We start from the raw sequence: 12,315 nt of genomic DNA on the forward strand, positions 1-12,315 counted from the left end.
TGACCAACCCTGGCCGGCACGAGGCCACCAGCCCAAAGCAATGGGTATCAATGACAGCCATAAACAGAGGAAGCCGCTAAAGCCACCAAACTTCTAAAACGGGCGCGAAGGCATGCCAGGAGTGCATAAACGGACTTTCGGGACTCTAGCGCCAACTTTCAAAATGTGTCGTCATGGGTACCTGACCAACCCTGGCCGGCACGAGGCCACCAGCCCAAAGCAATGGGTATCAAAGACAGCCATAAACAGACGAAGCCGCTAAAGCCACCAAACTTCGAAAACGGGCGCGACAGCATGCCAGGAGTCCACACACGGACTTTCGGGACTCCAGCGTCAACTTTCAAAATGTGTCGTCATGGTTACCTGACCAACCTGGCCGGCCCGAGGCCGCCAGCCCAAAGCAATGGGTGTCAATGAAAGCCATAAACAGAGGAAGCCGCTAAAGCCACCAAACTTCGCACACGGGCGCGAAGGCATGCCAGGAGTGCACACACGGACTTTCGGGACTCCAGCGCCAACTTTCAAAATGTGTCGTCATGGGTACCTGGCCGGCCCGAGGCCCCCAGCCCAAAGCAATGGGTATCAATGACAGCCATAAACAGAGGAAGCCGCTAAAGCCACCAAACTTCGAAAACGGGCGCAACGGCATGCCAGGAGTCCACACACGGACTTTCGGGACTCCAGCACCTACTTTCAAAATGTGTCGTCATGGGTACCTGACCAACCCTGGCCGGCACGAGGCCACCAGCCCAAAGCAATGGGTATCAATGACAGCCATAAACAGAGGAAGCCGCTAAAGCCACCAAACTTCTAAAACGGGCGCGAAGGCATGCCAGGAGTGCATAAACGGACTTTCGGGACTCTAGCGCCAACTTTCAAAATGTGTCGTCATGGGTACCTGACCAACCCTGGCCGGCACGAGGCCACCAGCCCAAAGCAATGGGTATCAAAGACAGCCATAAACAGACGAAGCCGCTAAAGCCACCAAACTTCGAAAACGGGCGCGACAGCATGCCAGGAGTCCACACACGGACTTTCGGGACTCCAGCGTCAACTTTCAAAATGTGTCGTCATGGTTACCTGACCAACCTGGCCGGCCCGAGGCCGCCAGCCCAAAGCAATGGGTGTCAATGAAAGCCATAAACAGAGGAAGCCGCTAAAGCCACCAAACTTCGCACACGGGCGCGAAGGCATGCCAGGAGTGCACACACGGACTTTCGGGACTCCAGCGCCAACTTTCAAAATGTGTCGTCATGGGTACCTGGCCGGCCCGAGGCCCCCAGCCCAAAGCAATGGGTATCAATGACAGCCATAAACAGAGGAAGCCGCTAAAGCCACCAAACTTCGAAAACGGGCGCAACGGCATGCCAGGAGTCCACACACGGACTTTCGGGACTCCAGCGCCTACTTTCAAAATGTGTCGTCATGGGTACCTGACCAACCCTGGCTGGCACGAGGCCACCAGCCCAAAGCAATGGGTATCAATGACAGCCATAAACAGAGGAAGCCGCTAAAGCCACCAAACTTCGAAAACGGGCGCGAAGGCATGCCAGGAGTGCACAAACAGACTTTCGGGACTCTAGCGCCAACTTTCAAAATGTGTCGTCATGGGTACCTGACCAACCCTGGCCGGCACGAGGCCACCAGCCCAAAGCAATGGGTATCAAAGACAGCCATAAACAGACGAAGCCGCTAAAGCCACCAAACTTCGAAAACGGGCGCGATGGCATGCCAGGAGTCCACACACGGACTTTCGGGACTCCAGCGTCAACTTTCAAAATGTGTCGTAATGGTTACCTGACCAACCCTGGCCTGCCCGAGGCCGCCAGCCCAAAGCAATGGGTGTCAATGACAGCCATAAACAGAGGAAGCCGCTAAAGCCACCAAACTTTGAAAACGGGCGCGAAGGCATGCCAGGAGTGTACACACGGACTTTCGGGACTCCAGCGCCAACTTTCAAAATGTGTCGTCATGGGTACCTGGCCGGCCCGAGGCCCCCAGCCCAAAGCAATGGGTATCAATGACAGCCATAAACAGAGGAAGCCGCTAAAGCCACCAAACTTGGCACAATGTCATGAAGGCATGCCAGGAGTGCACAAACGGACTTTCGGGACTCCAGCGCCAACTTTCAAAATGTGTCTTCATGGTTACCTGACCAACCTGGCCGGCCCGAGGCCGCCAGCCCAAAGCAATGGGTGTCAATGACAGCCATCAACAGAGGAAGCCGCTAAAGCCACCAAACTTTGAAAACGGGTGCGAAGGCATGCCAGGAGTGCACAAACGGACTTTCGGGACTCTAGCGCCAACTTTCAAAATGTGTCGTCATGGGTACCTGATCAACCCTGGCCGGCACGAGGCCGCCAGCCCAAAGCAATGGGTGTCAATGACAGCCATGAACAGAGGAAGCCGCTAAAGCCACCAAACTTCTAAAACGGTCGCAAAGGCATGCCAGGAGTCCACAAACGGACTTTCGGGACTCTAGCGCCTACTTTGAAAATGTGTCATCATGGGTACCTGACCAACCTGGCCGGCCCGAGGCCGCCAGCCCAAAGCAATGGGTGTCAATGACAGCCATAAACAGAGGAAGCCGCTAAAGCCACCAAACTTCGAAAACGGGCGCGAAGGCATGCCAGGAGTGCACAAACGGACTTTCGGGACACCAGCGCCAACTTTCAAAATGTGTCGTCATGGGTACCTGATCAACCCTGGCTGGCACGAGGCCACCAGCCCAAAGGAATGGGTATCTAGACAGCCATAACCAGAGGAAGCCGCTAAAGCCACCAAACTTCGCACACGGGTGCAAAGGCATGCCAGGAGTGCACAAACGGACTTTCGGGACTCTAGCGCCAACTTTCAAAATGTGTCGTCATGGGTACCTGATCAACCCTGGCCGGCACGAGGCCGCCAGCCCAAAGCAATGGGTGTCAATGACAGCCATGAACAGAGGAAGCCGCTAAAGCCACCAAACTTCTAAAACGGTCGCAAAGTCATGCCAGGAGTCCACAAACGGACTTTCGGGACTCTAGCGCCAACTTTCAAAATGTGTCGTCATGGGTACCTGACCAACCCTGGCCGGCACAAGGCCACCAGCCCAAAGAAATGGGTATCAATGACAGCCATAACCAGAGGAAGCCGCTAAAGCCACCAAACTTCGCACACGGGCGCGAAGGCATGCCAGGAGTGCACACACGGACTTTCGGGACTCCAGCGCCAACTTTCAAAATGTGTCGTCATGGTTACCTGACCAACCTGGCCGGCCCGAGGCCGCCAGCCCAAAGCAATGGGTGTCAATGACAGCCATGAACAGAGGAAGCCGCTAAAGCCACCAAACTTCTAAAATGGTCGCAAAGGCATGCCAGGAGTCCACAAACGGACTTTCGGGACTCTAGCGCCAACTTTCAAAATGTGTCGTCATGGGTACCTGACCAACCCTGGCCGGCACAAGGCCACCAGCCCAAAGCAATGGGTATCAATGACAGCCATAACCAGAGGAAGCCGCTAAAGCCACCAAACTTCGCACACGGGCGCGAAGGCATGCCAGGAGTGCACACACGGACTTTCGGGACTCCAGCGCCAACTTTCAAAATGTGTCGTCATGGTTACCTGACCAACCTGGCCGGCCCGAGGCCGCCAGCCCAAAGCAATGGGTGTCAATGACAGCCATGAACAGAGGAAGCCGCTATAGCCACCAAACTTCTAAAACGGTCGCAAAGGCATGCCAGGAGTCCACAAACGGACTTTCGGGACTCTAGCGCCAACTTTCAAAATGTGTCGTCATGGGTACCTGACCAACCCTGGCCGGCACAAGGCCACCAGCCCAAAGCAATGGGTATCTAGACAGCCATAACCAGAGGAAGCCGCTAAAGCCACCAAACTTCGCACACGGGCGTGAAGGCATGCCAGGAGTGCACACACGGACTTTCGGGACTCCAGCGCCAACTTTCAAAATGTGTCGTCATGGTTACCTGACCAACCTGGCCGGCCCGAGGCCGCCAGCCCAAAGCAATGGGTGTCAATGACAGCCATGAACAGAGGAAGCCGCTAAAGCCACCAAACTTTGAAAACGGGTGCGAAGGCATGCCAGGAGTGCACAAACGGACTTTCGGGACTCTAGCGCCAACTTTCAAAATGTGTCGTCATGGGTACCTGATCAACCCTGGCCGGCACGAGGCCGCCAGCCCAAAGCAATGGGTGTCAATGACAGCCATGAACAGAGGAAGCCGCTAAAGTCACCAAACTTCTAAAACGGTCGCAAAGGCATGCCAGGAGTCCACAAAAGGACTCTCGGGACTCTAGCGCCAACTTTCAAAATGTGTCGTCATGGGTACCTGACCAACCCTGGCCGGCACAAGGCCACCAGCCCAAAGCAATGGGTATCAATGACAGCCATAACCAGAGGAAGCCGCTAAAGCCACCAAACTTCGCACACAGGCGCGAAGGCATGCCAGGAGTGCACACACGGACTTTCGGGACTCCAGCGCCAACTTTCAAAATGTGTCGTCATTGTTACCTGACCAACCTGGCCGACCTGAGGCCGCCAGCCCAAAGCAATGGGTGTCAATGACAGCCATAAACAGAGGAAGCCGCTAAAGCCACCAAACTTCGAAAACGGGCGCGAAGGCATGCCAGGAGTGCACAAACGGACTTTCGGGACTCTAGCGCCAACTTTCAAAATGTGTCGTCATGGGTACCTGACCAACCCTGGCCGGCACGAGGCCACCAGCCCAAAGCAATGGGTATCAATGACAGCCATAAACAGACGAAGCCGCTAAAGCCACCAAACTTCGCACACGGGCGTGAAGGCATGCCAGGAGTGCACAAACGGACTTTCGGGACTCTAGCGCCAACTTTCAAAATGTGTCGTCATGGGTACCTGGCCGGCACGAGGCCACCAGCCCAAAGCAATGGGTGTCAATGACAGCCATAACCAGAGGAAGCCGCTAAAGCCACCAAACTTGGCACAATGTCATGAAGGCATGCCAGGAGTGCACAAACGGACTTTCGGGACTCCAGCGCCAACTTTCAAAATGTGTCGTCATGGGTACCTGGCCGGCCTGAGGCCCCCAGCCCAAAGCAATGGGTATCAATGACAGCCATAAACAGAGGAAGCCGCTAAAGCCACCAAACTTGGCACAATGTCATGAAGGCATGCCAGGAGTGCACAAACGGACTTTCGGGACTCCAGCGCCAACTTTCAAAATGTGTCGTCATGGTTACCTGACCAACCTGGCCGGCCCGAGGCCGCCAGCCCAAAGCAATGGCTGTCAATGACAGCCATGAACAGAGGAAGCCGCTAAAGCCACCAAACTTCGAAAACGGGCGCAACGGCATGCCAGGAGTCCACACACGGACTTTCGGGACTCCAGCGCCTACATTCAAAATCTGTCGTCATGGGTACCTGACCAACCCTGGCCGGCACGAGGCCACCAGCCCAAAGCAATGGATATCAATGACAGCCATAAACAGAGGAAGCCGCTAAAGCCACCAAACTTCGAAAACGGGCACGAAGGCATGCCAGGAGTGCACAAACGGACTTTCGGGACTCTAGCGCCAACTTTCAAAATGTGTCGTCATGGGTACCTGACCAACCCTGGCCGGCACGAGGCCACCAGCCCAAAGCAATGGGTGTCAATGACAGCCATAAACAGAGGAAGCCGCTAAAGCCACCAAACTTCGAAAACGGGCGCAACGGCATGCCAGGAGTGCACAAACGGACTTTCGGGACTCTAGCGCCAACTTTCAAAATGTGTCGTCATGGGTACCTGACCAACCCTGGCCGGCACAAGGCCACCAGCCCAAAGCAATGGGTATCAATGACAGCCATAACCAGAGGAAGCCGCTAAAGCCATCAAACTTCTAAAACGGTCGCAAAGGCATGCCAGGAGTGCACAAACGGACTTTCGGGACTCTAGCGCCAACTTTCAAAATGTGTCGTCATGGGTACCTGACCAACCCTGGCCGGCACGAGGCCACCAGCCCAAAGCAATGGGTGTCAATGACAGCCATAAACAGAGGAAGCCGCTAAAGCCACCAAACTTTGAAAACGGGCGCGAAGGCATGCCAGGAGTGCACAAACGGACTTTCGGGACTCTAGCGCCAACTTTCAAAATGTGTCGTCATGGGTACCTGACCAACCCTGGCCGGCACAAGGCCACCAGCCCAAAGCAATGGGTATCAATGACAGCCATAACCAGAGGAAGCCGCTAAAGCCATCAAACTTCTAAAACGGTCGCAAAGGCATGCCAGGAGTCCACAAACGGACTTTCGGGACTCTAGCGCCAACTTTCAAAATGTGTCGTCATGGGTACCTGACCAACCCTGGCCGGCACAAGGCCACCAGCCCAAAGCAATGGGTATCTAGACAGCCATAACCAGAGGAAGCTGCTAAAGCCACCAAACTTCGCACACGGGCGTGAAGGCATGCCAGGAGTGCACACACGGACTTTCGGGACTCCAGCTCCAACTTTCAAAATGTGTCGTCATGGTTACCTGACCAACCTGGCCGGCCCGAGGCCGCCAGCCCAAAGCAATGGGTGTCAATGAAAGCCATAAACAGAGGAAGCCGCTAAAGCCACCAAACTTCGCACACGGGCGCGAAGGCATGCCAGGAGTGCACACACGGACTTTCGGGACTCCAGCGCCAACTTTCAAAATGTGTCGTCATGGGTACCTGGCTGGCCCGAGGCCCCCAGCCCAAAGCAATGGGTATCAATGACAGCCATAAACAGAGGAAGCCGCTAAAGCCACCAAACTTCGAAAACGGGCGCAACGGCATGCCAGGAGTCCACACACGGACTTTCGGGACTCCAGCGCCTACTTTCAAAATGTGTCGTCATGGGTACCTGACCAACCCTGGCCGGCACGAGGCCACCAGCCCAAAGCAATGGGTATCAATGACAGCCATAAACAGAGGAAGCCGCTAAAGCCACCAAACTTCGAAAACGGGCGCGAAGGCATGCCAGGAGTGCACAAACGGACTTTCGGGACTCTAGCGCCAACTTTCAAAATGTGTCGTCATGGGTACCTGACCAACCCTGGCCGGCACGAGGCCACCAGCCCAAAGCAATGGGTATCAAAGACAGCCATAAACAGACGAAGCCGCTAAAGCCACCAAACTTCGAAAACGGGCGCGACAGCATGCCAGGAGTCCACACACGGACTTTCGGGACTCCAGCGTCAACTTTCAAAATGTGTCGTCATGGTTACCTGACCAACCTGGCCGGCCCGAGGCCGCCAGCCCAAAGCAATGGGTGTCAATGAAAGCCATAAACAGAGGAAGCCGCTAAAGCCACCAAACTTCGCACACGGGCGCGAAGGCATGCCAGGAGTGCACACACGGACTTTCGGGACTCCAGCGCCAACTTTCAAAATGTGTCGTCATGGGTACCTGGCCGGCCCGAGGCCCCCAGCCCAAAGCAATGGGTATCAATGACAGCCATAAACAGAGGAAGCCGCTAAAGCCACCAAACTTGGCACAATGTCATGAAGGCATGCCAGGAGTGCACAAACGGACTTTCGGGACTCCAGCGCCAACTTTCAAAATGTGTCGTCATGGTTACCTGACCAACCTGGCCGGCCCGAGGCCGCCAGCCCAAAGCAATGGGTGTCAATGACAGCCATCAACAGAGGAAGCCGCTAAAGCCACCAAACTTTGAAAACGGGTGCGAAGGCATGCCAGGAGTGCACAAACGGACTTTCGGGACTCTAGCGCCAACTTTCAAAATGTGTCGTCATGGGTACCTGATCAACCCTGGCCGGCACGAGGCCGCCAGCCCAAAGCAATGGGTGTCAATGACAGCCATGAACAGAGGAAGCAGCTAAAGCCACCAAACTTCTAAAACGGTCGCAAAGGCATGCCAGGAGTCCACAAACGGACTTTCGGGACTCTAGCGCCAACTTTCAAAATGTGTCGTCATGGGTACCTGACCAACCCTGGCCGGCACGAGGCCACCAGCCCAAAGCAATGGGTGTCAATGACAGCCATAAACAGAGGAAGCCGCTAAAGCCACCAAACTTTGAAAACGGGCGCGAAGGCATGCCAGGAGTGCACAAACGGACTTTCGGGACTCTAGCGCCAACTTTCAAAATGTGTCGTCATGGGTACCTGACCAACCCTGGCCGGCACAAGGCCACCAGCCCAAAGCAATGGGTATCAATGACAGCCATAACCAGAGGAAGCCGCTAAAGCCACCAAACTTCTAAAACGGTCGCAAAGGCATGCCAGGAGTCCACAAACGGACTTTCGGGACTCTAGCGCCAACTTTCAAAATGTGTCGTCATGGGTACCTGACCAACCCTGGCCGGCACAAGGCCACCAGCCCAAAGCAATGGGTATCTAGACAGCCATAACCAGAGGAAGCTGCTAAAGCCACCAAACTTCGCACACGGGCGTGAAGGCATGCCAGGAGTGCACACACGGACTTTCGGGACTCCAGCTCCAACTTTCAAAATGTGTCGTCATGGTTACCTGACCAACCTGGCCGGCCCGAGGCCGCCAGCCCAAAGCAATGGGTGTCAATGAAAGCCATAAACAGAGGAAGCCGCTAAAGCCACCAAACTTCGCACACGGGCGCGAAGGCATGCCAGGAGTGCACACACGGACTTTCGGGACTCCAGCGCCAACTTTCAAAATGTGTCGTCATGGGTACCTGGCCGGCCCGAGGCCCCCAGCCCAAAGCAATGGGTATCAATGACAGCCATAAACAGAGGAAGCCGCTAAAGCCACCAAACTTCGAAAACGGGCGCAACGGCATGCCAGGAGTCCACACACGGACTTTCGGGACTCCAGCACCTACTTTCAAAATGTGTCGTCATGGGTACCTGACCAACCCTGGCCGGCACGAGGCCACCAGCCCAAAGCAATGGGTATCAATGACAGCCATAAACAGAGGAAGCCGCTAAAGCCACCAAACTTCTAAAACGGGCGCGAAGGCATGCCAGGAGTGCATAAACGGACTTTCGGGACTCTAGCGCCAACTTTCAAAATGTGTCGTCATGGGTACCTGACCAACCCTGGCCGGCACGAGGCCACCAGCCCAAAGCAATGGGTATCAAAGACAGCCATAAACAGACGAAGCCGCTAAAGCCACCAAACTTCGAAAACGGGCGCGACAGCATGCCAGGAGTCCACACACGGACTTTCGGGACTCCAGCGTCAACTTTCAAAATGTGTCGTCATGGTTACCTGACCAACCTGGCCGGCCCGAGGCCGCCAGCCCAAAGCAATGGGTGTCAATGAAAGCCATAAACAGAGGAAGCCGCTAAAGCCACCAAACTTCGCACACGGGCGCGAAGGCATGCCAGGAGTGCACACACGGACTTTCGGGACTCCAGCGCCAACTTTCAAAATGTGTCGTCATGGGTACCTGGCCGGCCCGAGGCCCCCAGCCCAAAGCAATGGGTATCAATGACAGCCATAAACAGAGGAAGCCGCTAAAGCCACCAAACTTGGCACAATGTCATGAAGGCATGCCAGGAGTGCACAAACGGACTTTCGGGACTCCAGCGCCAACTTTCAAAATGTGTCGTCATGGTTACCTGACCAACCTGGCCGGCCCGAGGCCGCCAGCCCAAAGCAATGGGTGTCAATGACAGCCATCAACAGAGGAAGCCGCTAAAGCCACCAAACTTTGAAAACGGGTGCGAAGGCATGCTAGGAGTGCACAAACGGACTTTCGGGACTCTAGCGCCAACTTTCAAAATGTGTCGTCATGGGTACCTGATCAACCCTGGCCGGCACGAGGCCGCCAGCCCAAAGCAATGGGTGTCAATGACAGCCATGAACAGAGGAAGCAGCTAAAGCCACCAAACTTCTAAAACGGTCGCAAAGGCATGCCAGGAGTCCACAAACGGACTTTCGGGACTCTAGCGCCTACTTTGAAAATGTGTCATCATGGGTACCTGACCAACCTGGCCGGCCCGAGGCCGCCAGCCCAAAGCAATGGGTGTCAATGAAAGCCATAAACAGAGGAAGCCGCTAAAGCCACCAAACTTCGCACACGGGCGCGAAGGCATGCCAGGAGTGCACACACGGACTTTCGGGACTCCAGCGCCAACTTTCAAAATGTGTCGTCATGGGTACCTGGCCGGCCCGAGGCCCCCAGCCCAAAGCAATGGGTATCAATGACAGCCATAAACAGAGGAAGCCGCTAAAGCCACCAAACTTCGAAAACGGGCGCAACGGCATGCCAGGAGTCCACACACGGACTTTCGGGACTCCAGCACCTACTTTCAAAATGTGTCGTCATGGGTACCTGACCAACCCTGGCCGGCACGAGGCCACCAGCCCAAAGCAATGGGTATCAATGACAGCCATAAACAGAGGAAGCCGCTAAAGCCACCAAACTTCTAAAACGGGCGCGAAGGCATGCCAGGAGTGCATAAACGGACTTTCGGGACTCTAGCGCCAACTTTCAAAATGTGTCGTCATGGGTACCTGACCAACCCTGGCCGGCACGAGGCCACCAGCCCAAAGCAATGGGTATCAAAGACAGCCATAAACAGACGAAGCCGCTAAAGCCACCAAACTTCGAAAACGGGCGCGACAGCATGCCAGGAGTCCACACACGGACTTTCGGGACTCCAGCGTCAACTTTCAAAATGTGTCGTCATGGTTACCTGACCAACCTGGCCGGCCCGAGGCCGCCAGCCCAAAGCAATGGGTGTCAATGAAAGCCATAAACAGAGGAAGCCGCTAAAGCCACCAAACTTCGCACACGGGCGCGAAGGCATGCCAGGAGTGCACACACGGACTTTCGGGACTCCAGCGCCAACTTTCAAAATGTGTCGTCATGGGTACCTGGCCGGCCCGAGGCCCCCAGCCCAAAGCAATGGGTATCAATGACAGCCATAAACAGAGGAAGCCGCTAAAGCCACCAAACTTCGAAAACGGGCGCAACGGCATGCCAGGAGTCCACACACGGACTTTCGGGACTCCAGCGCCTACTTTCAAAATGTGTCGTCATGGGTACCTGACCAACCCTGGCCGGCACGAGGCCACCAGCCCAAAGCAATGGGTATCAATGACAGCCATAAACAGAGGAAGCCGCTAAAGCCACCAAACTTCGAAAACGGGCGCGAAGGCATGCCAGGAGTGCACAAACGGACTTTCGGGACTCTAGCGCCAACTTTCAAAATGTGTCGTCATGGGTACCTGACCAACCCTGGCCGGCACGAGGCCACCAGCCCAAAGCAATGGGTATCAAAGACAGCCATAAACAGACGAAGCCGCTAAAGCCACCAAACTTCGAAAACGGGCGCGACGGCATGCCAGGAGTCCACACACGGACTTTCGGGACTCCAGCGTCAACTTTCAAAATGTGTCGTAATGGTTACCTGACCAACCCTGGCCTGCCCGAGGCCGCCAGCCCAAAGCAATGGGTGTCAATGACAGCCATAAACAGAGGAAGCCGCTAAAGCCACCAAACTTTGAAAACGGGCGCGAAGGCATGCCAGGAGTGTACACACGGACTTTCGGGACTCCAGCGCCAACTTTCAAAATGTGTCGTCATGGGTACCTGGCCGGCCCGAGGCCCCCAGCCCAAAGCAATGGGTATCAATGACAGCCATAAACAGAGGAAGCCGCTAAAGCCACCAAACTTGGCACAATGTCATGAAGGCATGCCAGGAGTGCACAAACGGACTTTCGGGACTCCAGCGCCAACTTTCAAAATGTGTCTTCATGGTTACCTGACCAACCTGGCCGGCCCGAGGCCGCCAGCCCAAAGCAATGGGTGTCAATGACAGCCATCAACAGAGGAAGCCGCTAAAGCCACCAAACTTTGAAAACGGGTGCGAAGGCATGCCAGGAGTGCACAAACGGACTTTCGGGACTCTAGCGCCAACTTTCAAAATGTGTCGTCATGGGTACCTGATCAACCCTGGCCGGCACGAGGCCGCCAGCCCAAAGCAATGGGTGTCAATGACAGCCATGAACAGAGGAAGCCGCTAAAGCCACCAAACTTCTAAAACGGTCGCAAAGGCATGCCAGGAGTCCACAAACGGACTTTCGGGACTCTAGCGCCTACTTTGAAAATGTGTCATCATGGGTACCTGACCAACCTGGCCGGCCCGAGGCCGCCAGCCCAAAGCAATGGGTGTCAATGACAGCCATAAACAGAGGAAGCCGCTAAAGCCACCAAACTTCGAAAACGGGCGCGAAGGCATGCCAGGAGTGCACAAACGGACTTTCGGGACACCAGCGCCAACTTTCAAAATGTGTCGTCATGGGTACCTGATCAACCCTGGCTGGCACGAGGCCACCAGCCCAAAGGAATGGGTATCAATGACAGCCATGAACAGAGGAAGCCGCTATAG

Source organism: Anarhichas minor, unplaced genomic scaffold (assembly GCF_050575085.1).
Source record: "Anarhichas minor isolate MPS153535 unplaced genomic scaffold, ASM5057508v1 ptg000018l, whole genome shotgun sequence".
In the NCBI taxonomy this organism is placed as follows: Eukaryota; Metazoa; Chordata; class Actinopteri; order Perciformes; family Anarhichadidae; genus Anarhichas; species Anarhichas minor.